Here is a 13,142-nt window from a genome sequence, read left to right on the forward strand (position 1 = left end):
ACTTCACAATACTTTGAAGGAGTGACGATTAAAATAATATAATAATTTTTACTCGGAGGTTTTGTCCGGTCATGTACATACGAATAATCGATTCTCAGATATTTAAACACGTAATTGAAATGAATATCGAAGCCATTAATATAGAAGAAATTGGAAATATTGAAGATCTTAGCGATATGAATTTCAAAACGTTATATCCGCAATGCAAATAATATATTCGAATTTTACGAGGAATTAGAATTTAAAAGACGCTTTAGATTCTGTAAGGAATCTGTTTTATATGGAATATTGCTGAAAATAGAGGAACATTTGATGAAAATAAACAATCGTGGTTTACCTATTCCTCCTGCTATACAATTATTAGTCTGTCTATTATTAATCTGATTTTATGCAAGTGCAAGTTTTCGGATTAAAAATATATAATATTTATAATAAATGCATTTCTCTTTAAATGTATATCTCTTTTTTCAAATTAAAATAATTTTTTTTTTAAATTATAAATAGTAGTATTGTTGTCACAATCAACAATGTCTAGAATTATTTTTCAGTTCTATTTGCTAATTATTAAAGAAATTATTAAGATTATTAAAATTCCCACTACGCAGGAAAGAAGAAATGAGAATCATCAATTATTTCGCATTCTTGGTTATGATAACGGAGCAATTGATTTACCCGGAATTGACAGCGCAATTGATTGCATATATATATATATATATATATGATTAACCATACAAAATTTTATCGTCTTGAAATTTATCGAAATAGAAAAGGATACTTTTTATTAAATGTACAAGTATGTGTAAACTAATTTAAAATTAATAATAATTATTTCTAATAGTTATTTAAATAATGCTAATGATACAGTATTATAATAAATAATTTCACTTTAACATTTACATTAATACAGACTATTGTTGGACTTCGTATGGAATTTTTGGATATTATACCTGAATATTCTGGCAGTCAACATGATAGCAGGATATTTCAAAACTCAAGAATATATATGTAATATATGGAGAGAAAATTAAATGGGAAATTAGTTGGTGATTCTGGTTATCTAATTTTATCATTTTTTCTGACAATAGGAAATCCTCAGGTGAGGAATTGGTGTATATATTTATGGATACACACATACACACACACATACACACACACGCACGCATATGATTTTACAAATATAGTAACGTATGCATGTATGTAAATATTATTTTTAAATATAATACTATTTATGGACGGACAAATTGTAGAGAGAACATATGACGTATGGAAACGATGATTTTCTTGTCTATCAAGAAGATTCACACAAAATTATTATGCTTTATATCTATTGTAATGCTGTGTTACACAATCTTGCATTTATATTTCGTGATGAACTTCCTGAAGATAATGAAGATGATGAATATGTATATGATGAGTATAAAGATGTTCCACCATAATAGCAATCAGGAAAAGGTTTGCAATGAGACAAGTTCTTAGAGAGCGTTTATTTCGATAAATTTTTTTATATTCCCAGACAGCACAAGACGTTTTCAGGGTCCTGAATATGTCTTAGGACGTCTTGGGACATTACAGGACATTCATATATTTAAGGGATAATCCTGAAAATAAGAGATAGTCCTTATGCTGTTTGGGTTATTAATTACCAATTATAACTATGTATTAAAATGCATTACTGATTACTAATTATCTATCAATTTTTGTATATTTTTATAATCATGATTATATAAAAAATATATATTGAATTACCATTTATACGATAGTAACAAGTTCTTTTTATTTAAGAGATAAAATTTTAAAATAATCTGTTATTGGATTTTGGATTGTTTTATAACATGTTATAGAATAATCTGATACAATAATAAAATCAAAAGAATAAAAAAACAGTTTGGTATTGTTGTATTTTACCCTGAAATCTCTTGTCGCCATAATATATATTAATTGTAACTACGTATGAAACTTCTTTTCTATTATTATTATTACTTATTCATTATTTAATGCACAAAATAACAGTTACTTGACATAATAAATATAATAAAATTAGTATAATGAACAGTTAATATAAAATAGTTTATATAAACAATCTTACGTTTCTTTAAATCTTCTAAAGTTTTAAATTTACAAATAGTTAAGGAATAATATCTTTTTCTTTCTTTAATAAAAGTTCAGTTATTTCAATCTTTTTTTCAACTTCTGCAGCTTTTGCCAGCAACATCTTTAATTCTGCTTTATTTATTTCGTTTAAATGAGTTTCTTTAATAGTAACCATCATTTCTTCATGTTCGAGTTTTACTTTGTTGTTCTTGCTTTATTATGTTCCTTAGTCTTTCAATTTTTAAATCATCTTCTGTTTCTATGAATTTGCATTTCTTCACGATCTTGCTTGTTCCCACTGTTATTTTTTCTATTATAACATCTGTAAAAAAATATAACATACTTAAAGATGTAAAAGAATCAGTTTATGAATGTGCATATTAAAAATATTATTAATTAGAGAAAAGAGTCAAAATATCTTTATGGCAAATTTATTTGCCATAAAGATATTTTGACTCTTTTCAAATGACGTAAGTCAAATATAATATGTTATTCGAAATGTGGGATTAGTAATATTTCCTAATTTTTTAAATTTGGGAAATATAAAATATAAATATAAGTCTTATCTAATAAGCTAATATTTCATATATTGTATTTCATACACCGTAAGAATTAGCCAATTACAGTCAAGAATTGTAAACTTTCAGCTCTTTGATTGGTTAATTCTTACGTTTTATGGTTACTGTTACGGAAAGTGTGTAAGGTCCCCCTAAGACATATATATTTGTGTAATATAAAAATTACTGTTATATATTTTAATAACATACCTTTGGAATCTAATGCTTTTGTTTTACATAAAGATATGTTTTTCTTATCTGTCATTTGATCAAATTCAAATTTTATTGTGCTGTCATTTATATCTTATACGATCTGTTTGTGACCAATGTGAACCTGGCGCTCAACTTTATCAAAAATAAAAATTAATATCGCAGGCCGTTTGTACTTTGTTTATACTTGTTTGTATCGATCATTATTTCATTTGTACTTCAAACAGTTAAACAAAAAGTGAAAAATAAAAAATGGCCAGCGCGCAAGATTTAAGATTTAAGATTTTTTAATTTCATTTGTGCCATTCGAAAGAGAATCGTTTGTACTCGTTTGTATCTCTCCTATTTTCGGAAAGGTACATTTTTGGCCATTTGTGGCCATTAAATTAGATGCTATTAAAGCAACATTTGGATTTAGTTCTGAGGAACTGGTGTTTCCGCCACCTGTAGCAAATTTAGCTTTTTTTGTTTAATCTCTTTAAGTTTGCTTTAAGTTAGTTCAATTTTTTCAATTGTATATTTCTCTATAAAAATAAAGGAATATTAAATAATTAATAATAATAACTAAATAAATAATTATTATATTTATAATACTAATTATATTTATAATACTAAAATGACGAATAATGAATTAAAAGAAAGAACTTAAGAGTCAAACTAGATTTATACCAATTGAAATGTTTATATAAATTTACAAATAATACAATGAAGATGTTTATACATATAATTCATAAGCTTTTTTCTTATTTGTTAAAAGAATATTAATGTAATATAAAATAAAAATTTTAATAATTTCACAACAAACTCGATAAGAATTTGTTGAAATTTGTTGAAGTTTAATTTAAAAAATTGCTGTAACAATAGATTACTCACAATTTGTAAAAATGAACTCGGACATTCATTTTTCTATCAAATATCACATGTTACATTCAGACAATATTCATTCTAGTTACATTATAAAATTAACATTAGCTGAATATAATAATACTGTTAAAAATGGATGAATGACAGAATCCAAGTTTGTTTTCTCCATTTTTATAAAATGTAGGTTATCCACTATTGTAGCAAGCCTTTCAGTTGTATATATTACACTCATGTTATATTCAGTTTATTACATAATCTGTTAAAATTATCTAATTATATGCTATAAAGAAATAAATGTTTTTTATCTCTTGCGTAATTAATGAGGAATTATTAAATTCGTCACAAATGTTAGTCCACGCAACTTCTTTTTCGCGAAATGTGTTAACGTTATTTTTTTGCATTCAATTATGTCTAATAATCTTTATATTTATTTAAAATTTGTAAGACGAGATTCTTTTCCGCGGGCGTATAATGTCTACTCTTATTACTTGCCATTTTTCGTTATTTCCGTGTAAAAGTTTTTTAGAGAAGAATTTTGAAACACAAATGTAATCAAGTGAATACACAATATTCTTCTATCATATTATTGGTTGTCCTAACGGAATTATGATGGAAGTTCTCGAACGTAAATGAGCACTGTCTTAAGTACAATCTTTACAAAAGTAATCTAATATGAAACAAGACGGTCCTTAAGTATTAGCGCATTCTTGAGATTGTCTTATTCATAGACTATGAATTCATAATGCCTTAAGGTAATCTTCAGCAAATAAGATGATCTTTATCAAGATAATCTTAAGCATTACCTTGAGAATAAACTATGAATACTAGTCATAATCAGATTTTATATTCAAGATCATCTTAAGTACGGTCTTCAGAAGTCATGAATCAATCAAAGGGCCGCATTAGCGTTTTAAGATGTTACTTAAGACGATCTTGAATATAAAATCCGACTATGAATACCGGTCTATGTATTCGCATCCAGCCACAGAATATGTAAATATAGATCTGTTTGTGTTATATGAAATCTCCAAATATTTTTGCACTTGAAATGAGATAGATATATATTTGGTCTTGAAAAAAGAAAGTGCAAGCATGAACAAACCTTATGACTTTATAAGCGCATAGCTTATATCGCATTGAATGACAGATTTCCTAACTTAACTGATCAACATTAACAATTAATTATTAATATCTCACTTCGCGAGACAGAGCGTCGCTTTATTTCTGTCAGGTTCGTGTTTATTTAATGCAATTAGTATCTCGCTTCGTGCAAACAAAAATCACTGAAGTTCTTCTTCTTAAGATTCCTCTGCTTAGTTTTCCGACTCAACATAGATGGTCACAGTATCACACTGAGATTTCTTACTGACAATACATCTTATTATTGATTCATCGATTTAATTCCTAGATTCAGTCGACATCCAATCAAAGAATGTGTATACAACGAGAATTCATTTTTAACCAATCAAAAACTTATGTTGACGAAAATACTTTAATAACAATACAATTAATGATAATTATGCTATAAATCAAACTTGATCAATAAGAAGTCTGTAGTTAAAAATTGATAAGAATATAAATTATAGTTATGGATATTATCGGTCAGTACAGATCCGCCTCAGTGAAACGCATACTCTCTTTGTTTTCGTCAGGCTTCGATTGGCAACAATCAGGAATAAAAATTGAATAATAAGAAATTATAATTCTAATCTCTATTTCTTTCTGGGTTTCCTCCACAATTCTAAAATATTTTTTTCGCTCCCTTCTATGATCCTTTCGCTCCCTTCTCATCTGCTTGTAACGTAATTTTGAAACCTGCATATTCCTGTTTCTCTTTATCGCGAGTGGAAACAAATCTTCTTTCTCTATAGTTAGAATTGATTATTAATATGACAGCTGTATGATGTAGTACAATAAGTGTTCGATAGCTACTCAATAATAGTTATAATGGTTTGATAATTAGGAACGCTTAATTATTTGTATTACATTATTAAAAATGTTATTATAATTAGTTGTAAATCAAAATCATTGTTAAGTCATTAAAAAATCGTAAAACAAATATATTTATCGAAAAAAAGACAACGAGAGGGAGATTATTACAAAGGAAGAAGAGAGAGCGCAAATAATATGGTAGATATGGGACTGCAACGAGAGGAAGTGATAGAGCATGAGTAAGATGATAGGACTGCAACGGGAGAAAGAGAGCGCGTGAATAATGTGATAGGTATGGGACTGCAATAGGAGGAAGACAGAGAGCATAAGTAAGTATAGGGCCGTAACGTATTGAAGGGAGAGAACTGCACTTATAATGGGTGGAAGAAAGAGAATGGACCCTGTCTCCCTTTGTCGAGTGAAACCCTTTCCTGAAAGGGAGTTTGACGTCTCTCAACAAGGCTAGCAACGTACTTGCCCCACCTTCGGACCCTTACACACACATACACACACACACACACACACACACACACACCGCGTATACGCACTAACACAAATTGATACAGAACCGGTCTAGTATACCTACTGTAGTGAAGTGTAGTATCTCGGCGCTAAGCTACGCACAGCGACACTGTCATGGCTACTTTACGCGAGGTGCCAAGGATTGAGATTATTGGTTCTGAATAAGGGCTGAACTGATCAGGAGATTATTGGTTCTAAGTGTGCTGAATCGATTGCATCCGCTCCAAATATATAACGAAAATATTTTTTTTGTTTACGTGCTCTACGAGCGGAGATATTGCGATGCAAATCTGAAATCTTTGATTTTATTTATTATTAACGTCATCGACTAGAGGAAAAATGATCGATTGCACTTGATAGCGGTAGAGTTGCTCGGATGCCTGCACATTCCAGTTATGACGCGTGGCTCGCGGCAGTGTGCAGGGCGCAGGGCGTTTGCCAGGCAATCCCTATTCCCCATGCACCAAGCTATCGATGGTGGATTTTCAGTGCTTTAGAAATTAATATTTTGATTGCGAAAATGGGGAAATAGTTGAGAATTTTTCGAGAAGTATGCTAGGAAATGATAATACTAAAAAAGCGATTTATTCGTTATTAACTCTATTTATAACTTAATACATAACAAAAGGAAATCGAATGGAAATGAAATTATACTCTGGTTAAATAATATATATAATTGTTAAATAATATATATACTATAAGGATTTTGGATCAATGGCGCAGGGGACGCAGGCGCGAGGGATACTCGTAAAGTCTCCGGTCAAAGACATTGGTGTTTATGTAAACATTGACTATTTATATAAACATCAAATATTAATGATACGTGTCATCATGAGTCACGTATCATTGGGGCCTAGCTGTCATCACCACGGATCGTTGCCACCGCCATCACGGATTCCACGCTCTCTCCAAAATGCGGACAAAATATTTTAAATAAAATATATAATAAAAATTCTTTCTTTCTCCGCGTCCTCCTCCTCCTCCCGCTTCTCTTCCTCCCCCTCTTTATCCTCCTCTTCGTTTTAATGATCATTCTCCTCTTTTTCCTCTTGCTCTCATCAGGGCGCTAAGGAGGTAGACACCTAAGTTAAATTTATTTAGTGTATTGAATAATAGCGATATCGCCTTAGGATATTCCAGAGGGAGAGGATAAGAAGGATTCTCCTGGATTCCTCTGGTGGAGATGCTCTCTTCTTCTTCCTCTTCTTCTTTCTTTTCCTCTTCCTTTTCAGCCTCAGCCACGAGAAAATTCAGGAACTCAAATTTGCTCGGTAGATGGAGAAGGCCCATCATGAAATCCGTACATTCTTGAGAACTAATGTTGTTAAAATTTATATATAGGTGTATAAGCTTAAATCCGCTGCTCATAGGTGGCATTAGTGAGCGTACAAAGTTATCTTGGGCACACAACACACTTTTATTTATGTATTTTACATCTGTCAACATTAACCAGTGCACATCATCAGCAATTTCATACAACAACATACATTTTTTCTTTCGTAATCATGTCTAGTTTTTTGCTAAAAACAAAATATATGCAGGAAGCTTTGCTTTTCTGTTTTAATTTGAAGAAATCGGCTGCCGAATCGCATCGAATGCTTGTGGAGGCCTATGGCGACAATGCTTTTTTTTTTTGAAAACAACGTGCAGAGATTGGTTTCGTCGGTTCAATGACGACAATTTTGAGTGACAAGAAGCGTGAAAATCGGCCCAGGAAGGTTGAGAACTGTTGCAAGCTCTTTTGGACGATACCCAATCGCAAAAAATGTTTGCCGAGCAATTGGGTGTTTCTCAAGCAGCCATTTCTATGCGGCTACATGCCATGGGGATGGTTCAAAAGATCGGAAAATGGGTGCATGAACTGAACGATAGACAGATGGAACGACGCCAAAACACAAATTCTGCTTGCCAGATAAAAAAGAAAGTCGTTCCTGCGTCGGATTGTGACAGGCGATGAAAAGTGGATCTATTTTCAGAATCCTAAATGCAAGAAATCTTGGATTGATCCCGCCCAATCATTAACATCTTCCTCAAGACCAAATCGCTTCGGACAGAAGACGCTGTGCGTTTGGTGGGATCAGGAGGGTGTCATCCACTACGAGCTGTTAAAACCTGGTGAAACTGTTAATGCTCACAGTTGCCACCAACAACTGATCAAATTGCACCGTGCTCTGCGTGAAAAAAGGCCGCATTATCGGAAAAGACATGACAAGCTGATTTTCCTCCACGACAACGCACCATCGCACACGTCAACAATGTTCCAAAACTACTTGGAAACACTCAACTGAGAAGTGTTACCCCATCCCGCTTACTCACCAGACCTGGCACTTTCTGACTATCGCCTGTTTTCGTCGATGGGCCACGCGCTCGCTGAGCGGCACTTCGATTCTTACGAAGGCGTCCGAAAATGACTTGATGAGTGGTTTGCCTCGAAAGATGAGGAATTTTTTTGGCGTGGTATACACAAATTGTCCGAAAGATGGGAAAAATGTATAGTTAACGAGGACAAATACTTTGAATAAAAATTTCTTTTTGCTTCCTAGGAAAAAAAAAGTGTTTTTCTGACTAAAAAACAGCGGATTTAAGCTTATACACCTGGTATAATTCATCTTCCTCCTTTTCCTCTTCAACCTCTTGTTCTTCTATATCCTTTTCCTCATCTTTTTTCTCCTTTTTCTCCATCAACCTCCACAATCTCGCCAATCTCGAAAAGGTGATGGAATAATTTAATTTCGCCGACATGTAGTTGAGTGATATTAATTGCAATAATCGTATCATTCAGTCGAACGAAGGGACCTGAGGAGGAGAAAGCAGTCGTCACAACTTTATCTTTTTTGTTGTTGTTTACTACCCATTGTTTAGATAATAAAATTGCACTGTAAAAATTACTTTAACTTAATCACGTACACGTGCAAAAATATTCCACATTATGGATAAATGTGAAATATTCTTGCACGGTTTTCATAAAAAAATCTGTTGAGTGGTTCAAGATTATTGTCATGCACGACCATGTGATTCTTCCCGTCAAAGGGATCGGACACTTCAAAGATTATTTAGAGTTTTAAATACTGATCATATATCATCGGATTTTCGATGGTAAATAATTCATATGCTTCGCGGACATGAGATCGAACTTTGACGCTGTGATCTAATTGTATAATGATAATTATCTCAGTAGCTATCGTGGTGGACAAACATGACACCACCGTGGTGAAGATCAAGCGGTTCGCGGCGACTATGATCCTTTTATCGCATTTGTCGCGAGTTGTCGATCCGTCGTCGCTTCTGATTGGTCGAAATCGTAGATGAATATGAGGAAGATCAGATCATATGAAATTTGGAGAAGGCAGTCTTTCGAGAGAACGCGAAGAAGTAGTAAGACTCCGTCGATCGAGCACGAATTTCGTACGTTTTGAACTCATTTTCAGTTAGTCCGATCTTAGTGTCTGCAAGTATTAGGTGTACAACTTTGCTTCCGCCGTTTTCCTATAGATGGCTTTAGCGGTAAGTGGTGGTCGAAATAAATAGATCATACAATAAACTTGGGCATCTGTCAACATAACCCCATAGAAACATTAGTCGATTTGTGTCTGCATCATAAAATTATTCTCGATTGAAAATGTCAGTTTACGAACCAAATTCTCGTCATTTGCGGGAGGTTTTAATTTTTTGCTTCAATATGAAGAAATCTGCGGCTGAGGCTCATCGAATACTCTCAAATACTTATGGTGAGGCCGCTATTAGTGAAAGAACGTGTCGTGAGTGGTTTCAACGCTTCAAGAACGGTGATTTTGACGTCCAAGGTGCTCTGTATTTGGTGAGACCAGCTCGGCGTAGTGTATTATGAACTGTTAAAACCGACTGAAACAATCACAGGCGATCGGTATCGAACGCAATTGATGCGTTTGAGCCGAGCATTGAAAGACAAACGGCTGCAATACAACGAGAGACACGATAAAGTGATTTTGCAGCATGACAATGCTCGATCCCATGTTGCGAAAGTGGTCAAGACATACTTGGAAACGTTGAAATGGGAAGTCCTACCCCACCCGCCGTATTCTCCAGACGTTGCTCCCTCTGACTATCACTTATTTCGATCAATGACACACGGCCTGGCTGACCAGCACTTCCGATCGTATGAAGAAATAAAAAATTGGATCGATTCGTGGATAGCCTCAAAAGATGACCAATTTTTTCGACGCGGGATTCGTACGCTACCCGAAAGATGGGAGAAAGTAGTGGCCAGCGATGGATAATACTTTGAATCATAAATGTATAACCAATTTTTTACAATAAAGCCTCGAATTTCGAAAAAAAAACGGCGGAAGCAAAGTTGTACATCTAATATTATCCTCGCGACTCAGAAGTTTTTCCCTAGGCGTCGTCGCGAGGTTATCGTGAACCAAGGCTTTAGCCCCCAGACGTATACGCAAAAGTGTCCGACTAGGCAACTCAGGATGATAGCCTCTAAGCGTATTCGAAATAGTATTAACAATAACTAAGTGATAAGTAATTGAAAAACTGTACAATAAACAGAACAGTATACATAGACAATAAACAGTTCTTTTTCAAATCGAAACTACAATGTGATATTAAGGTTATTACATTGAAGATTATTACATGAACAAAATCATTCGCGTAAGAAAAAAACGAACCTCGCGCAAAGGAGACCTGAAAACTAACGCTGAGAAGTATCCTTCGCGAAGCAGTCCAGAATATTACAGGCATCTGTTGTATATTAAACATTTTAGATTATAAGTATTGACAGATTATATGTAGAACTCTGGGCGTATAAGAAAAGCGCTGGCAGGTGTTTATATAAATTAAGTGCAACGGCGCGTCGAAGCATGGGATATGATGAATGGATGGATGGGAAACAAAAACAGTACATATAAGTGATGTAAACGAAAAAAATTTGTATTCACATTATTTTTATTCACATTATTTTTTTCACGTTTTCCGTATTAAAAACTAAAATTGATAACTCGCAATCGACGAGTTGATGCTTGTCGAAATATATCGCTATCGCGTTCTTGCTGCTAAACAAAGCACTATCGATAAGAGGAGAAATATAAAATCATACTGCGTTTTCGCAATTCTTTCTTTCAATGCCAGAAGCGTCGATAATGATAATTTTCTTGGAAGAACCGCGAAATCGGTGACATATAGCGACGCGATAAGAGAAGTGTTGATAATGATATTTTTTCTAGGCGAAGATCGATGACATGACCATCGATACTGCGAAGAGTTGGAGAAAGGGACAAAGAAGTCGCAAATGAAATAATATAATGGATTATAAGCACTCAATTCCACAGTTAGTGTCTTGGAAGACGAACAAATTGGTCGCAATAAGAATAATAGAAAAAGTATGGCTAACTATGCGAATGTTAAGAACATAGCTAATATAATCGAGTGTATTAGAAACGTGGATTCGGAACAATTCGCGAATATTAAAAATGAAATGTTCGAAGTGTTCAAAGAAATGGAAGTAGATTTTTGAAGAAATAATGGATCAAGATTCCGATCGACAAAGAAGTGTTATCTGGCGATACTAGTTATGCTAATTTGAGCGAAGACAATACTGATCGTCGAGAAAAATTCGTGTTGTCTTCGGAAATTTGTGCGTTGAACGATCATATTAAACACTGCGCGATTCTCTGCTACTGCACAATGGATGGCGCTTTAGCCATAGGTGCATCGTGTATGACTCATTTGGCTGACACTGATGTTGAAGGAATATATCTCGCCACGAAGCATGAGATCGATTATATTGATGTGCTGGGCTGTAGGTTTACTCAAATTGCAGAGTGCCAATGTACATTATAATTCTGTGCAACATGAATTTGTGCACACAGTGAAAAAATTATTGTGAACAATATAGTGAACGAAACATAGATCCCGATAAGATAATGGAACGAATGATGATGGTAGAAGAAACAATGAACGGCATAGCAAAAAAGATGTGATGCATTCTCGGAAATCCGCGAGAGAGAGATATAAGTGATGTACGAATATCACTGGTGCAGTTCCTACACGATTGAGAGTTAGGAATATGCGGTGAGTGCATCATGAAACAGATATTCATTAACGAAGAGCCCGTTTGTTTCTGATCTTTACTCGCACAGCAGAAAGTGTACATGTGGTTATGCAACGAACATAATAAGAACTATGGCTTTGAAAATATAAGATATAAAATTCGCAGTTTAGCAGACAACGACTATTTTTGTATATCGAAAATCGCAGTGGAGACCAATCGTTCCTGCTGTAGGAACATTGTGATTCCCGCGGGTGGTGAAAAAATAGTCCAACTGTTAATAGTTAACGATGTACGTACGCTGAATTACCATCGCAAGAAAGATCCTGCTGTAAAAGAAATATATTTTCATAACGTAATGATGAATGCCATGAATGTGACAAGTGTCACTCCGCCTTTATGTATCATAATATCACGATACTAAATTACTATAAAATTATAGATATAAAGCGGTGCTGTAAAGAGAATGCGGGTTGTGAACAAGTTATGTGCAAGTGCTAGAAGATTGCGATGTGATCTAAAGACTGTGAAAAAAACATGGAAAAATCACGAGCGAGTGAAATTGCTGGAGCAGAGCGTTACTCTCCAGTGGACCAACCAGGCCGTTACTCTCGAGTGGAGTGTTTCGCAATGATGCGATGAATTCATCGAGCGGCTCAAAGAACTTTGTAGTGCCAAATATCCGCGTCGGACATTGAACACAGACAATTCTCGGTGGCGAGGATCGCGCGACTCGCGGGTACAAAATCGCAATTGGAGCTACGGTTCGTGGTGGGTACGCGAGTGGCGACAAAAGATCTCCAGTCTGGCGAAAGATCGACACTGCGTTTGAGAATCGTGTTCTGATTGATAATCAACGCGGACTACATCGAACCGCAGCAGAAGACGTGTAGCAGTGCTCGAGCGAGTACGAGACGCTGTAGAATACGGTA

General features: G+C 34.3%; 2 pseudogenes; one reads left to right on the plus strand and one right to left on the minus strand.

Annotated features, from left to right (window-relative positions):
• The first annotated feature begins 119 nt into the window (after positions 1-119).
• LOC108694114 lies at positions 120-1,495 on the plus strand (annotated as a pseudogene).
• Positions 1,496-2,143: 648 nt separating this feature from the next.
• Positions 2,144-4,217, minus strand: LOC108694105 (annotated as a pseudogene).
• Between the last annotated feature and the right edge of the window lie 8,925 nt (positions 4,218-13,142).

Source organism: Atta colombica, unplaced genomic scaffold, assembly GCF_001594045.1.
Source record: "Atta colombica isolate Treedump-2 unplaced genomic scaffold, Acol1.0 scaffold115, whole genome shotgun sequence".
Taxonomy (NCBI): Eukaryota; Metazoa; Arthropoda; class Insecta; order Hymenoptera; family Formicidae; genus Atta; species Atta colombica.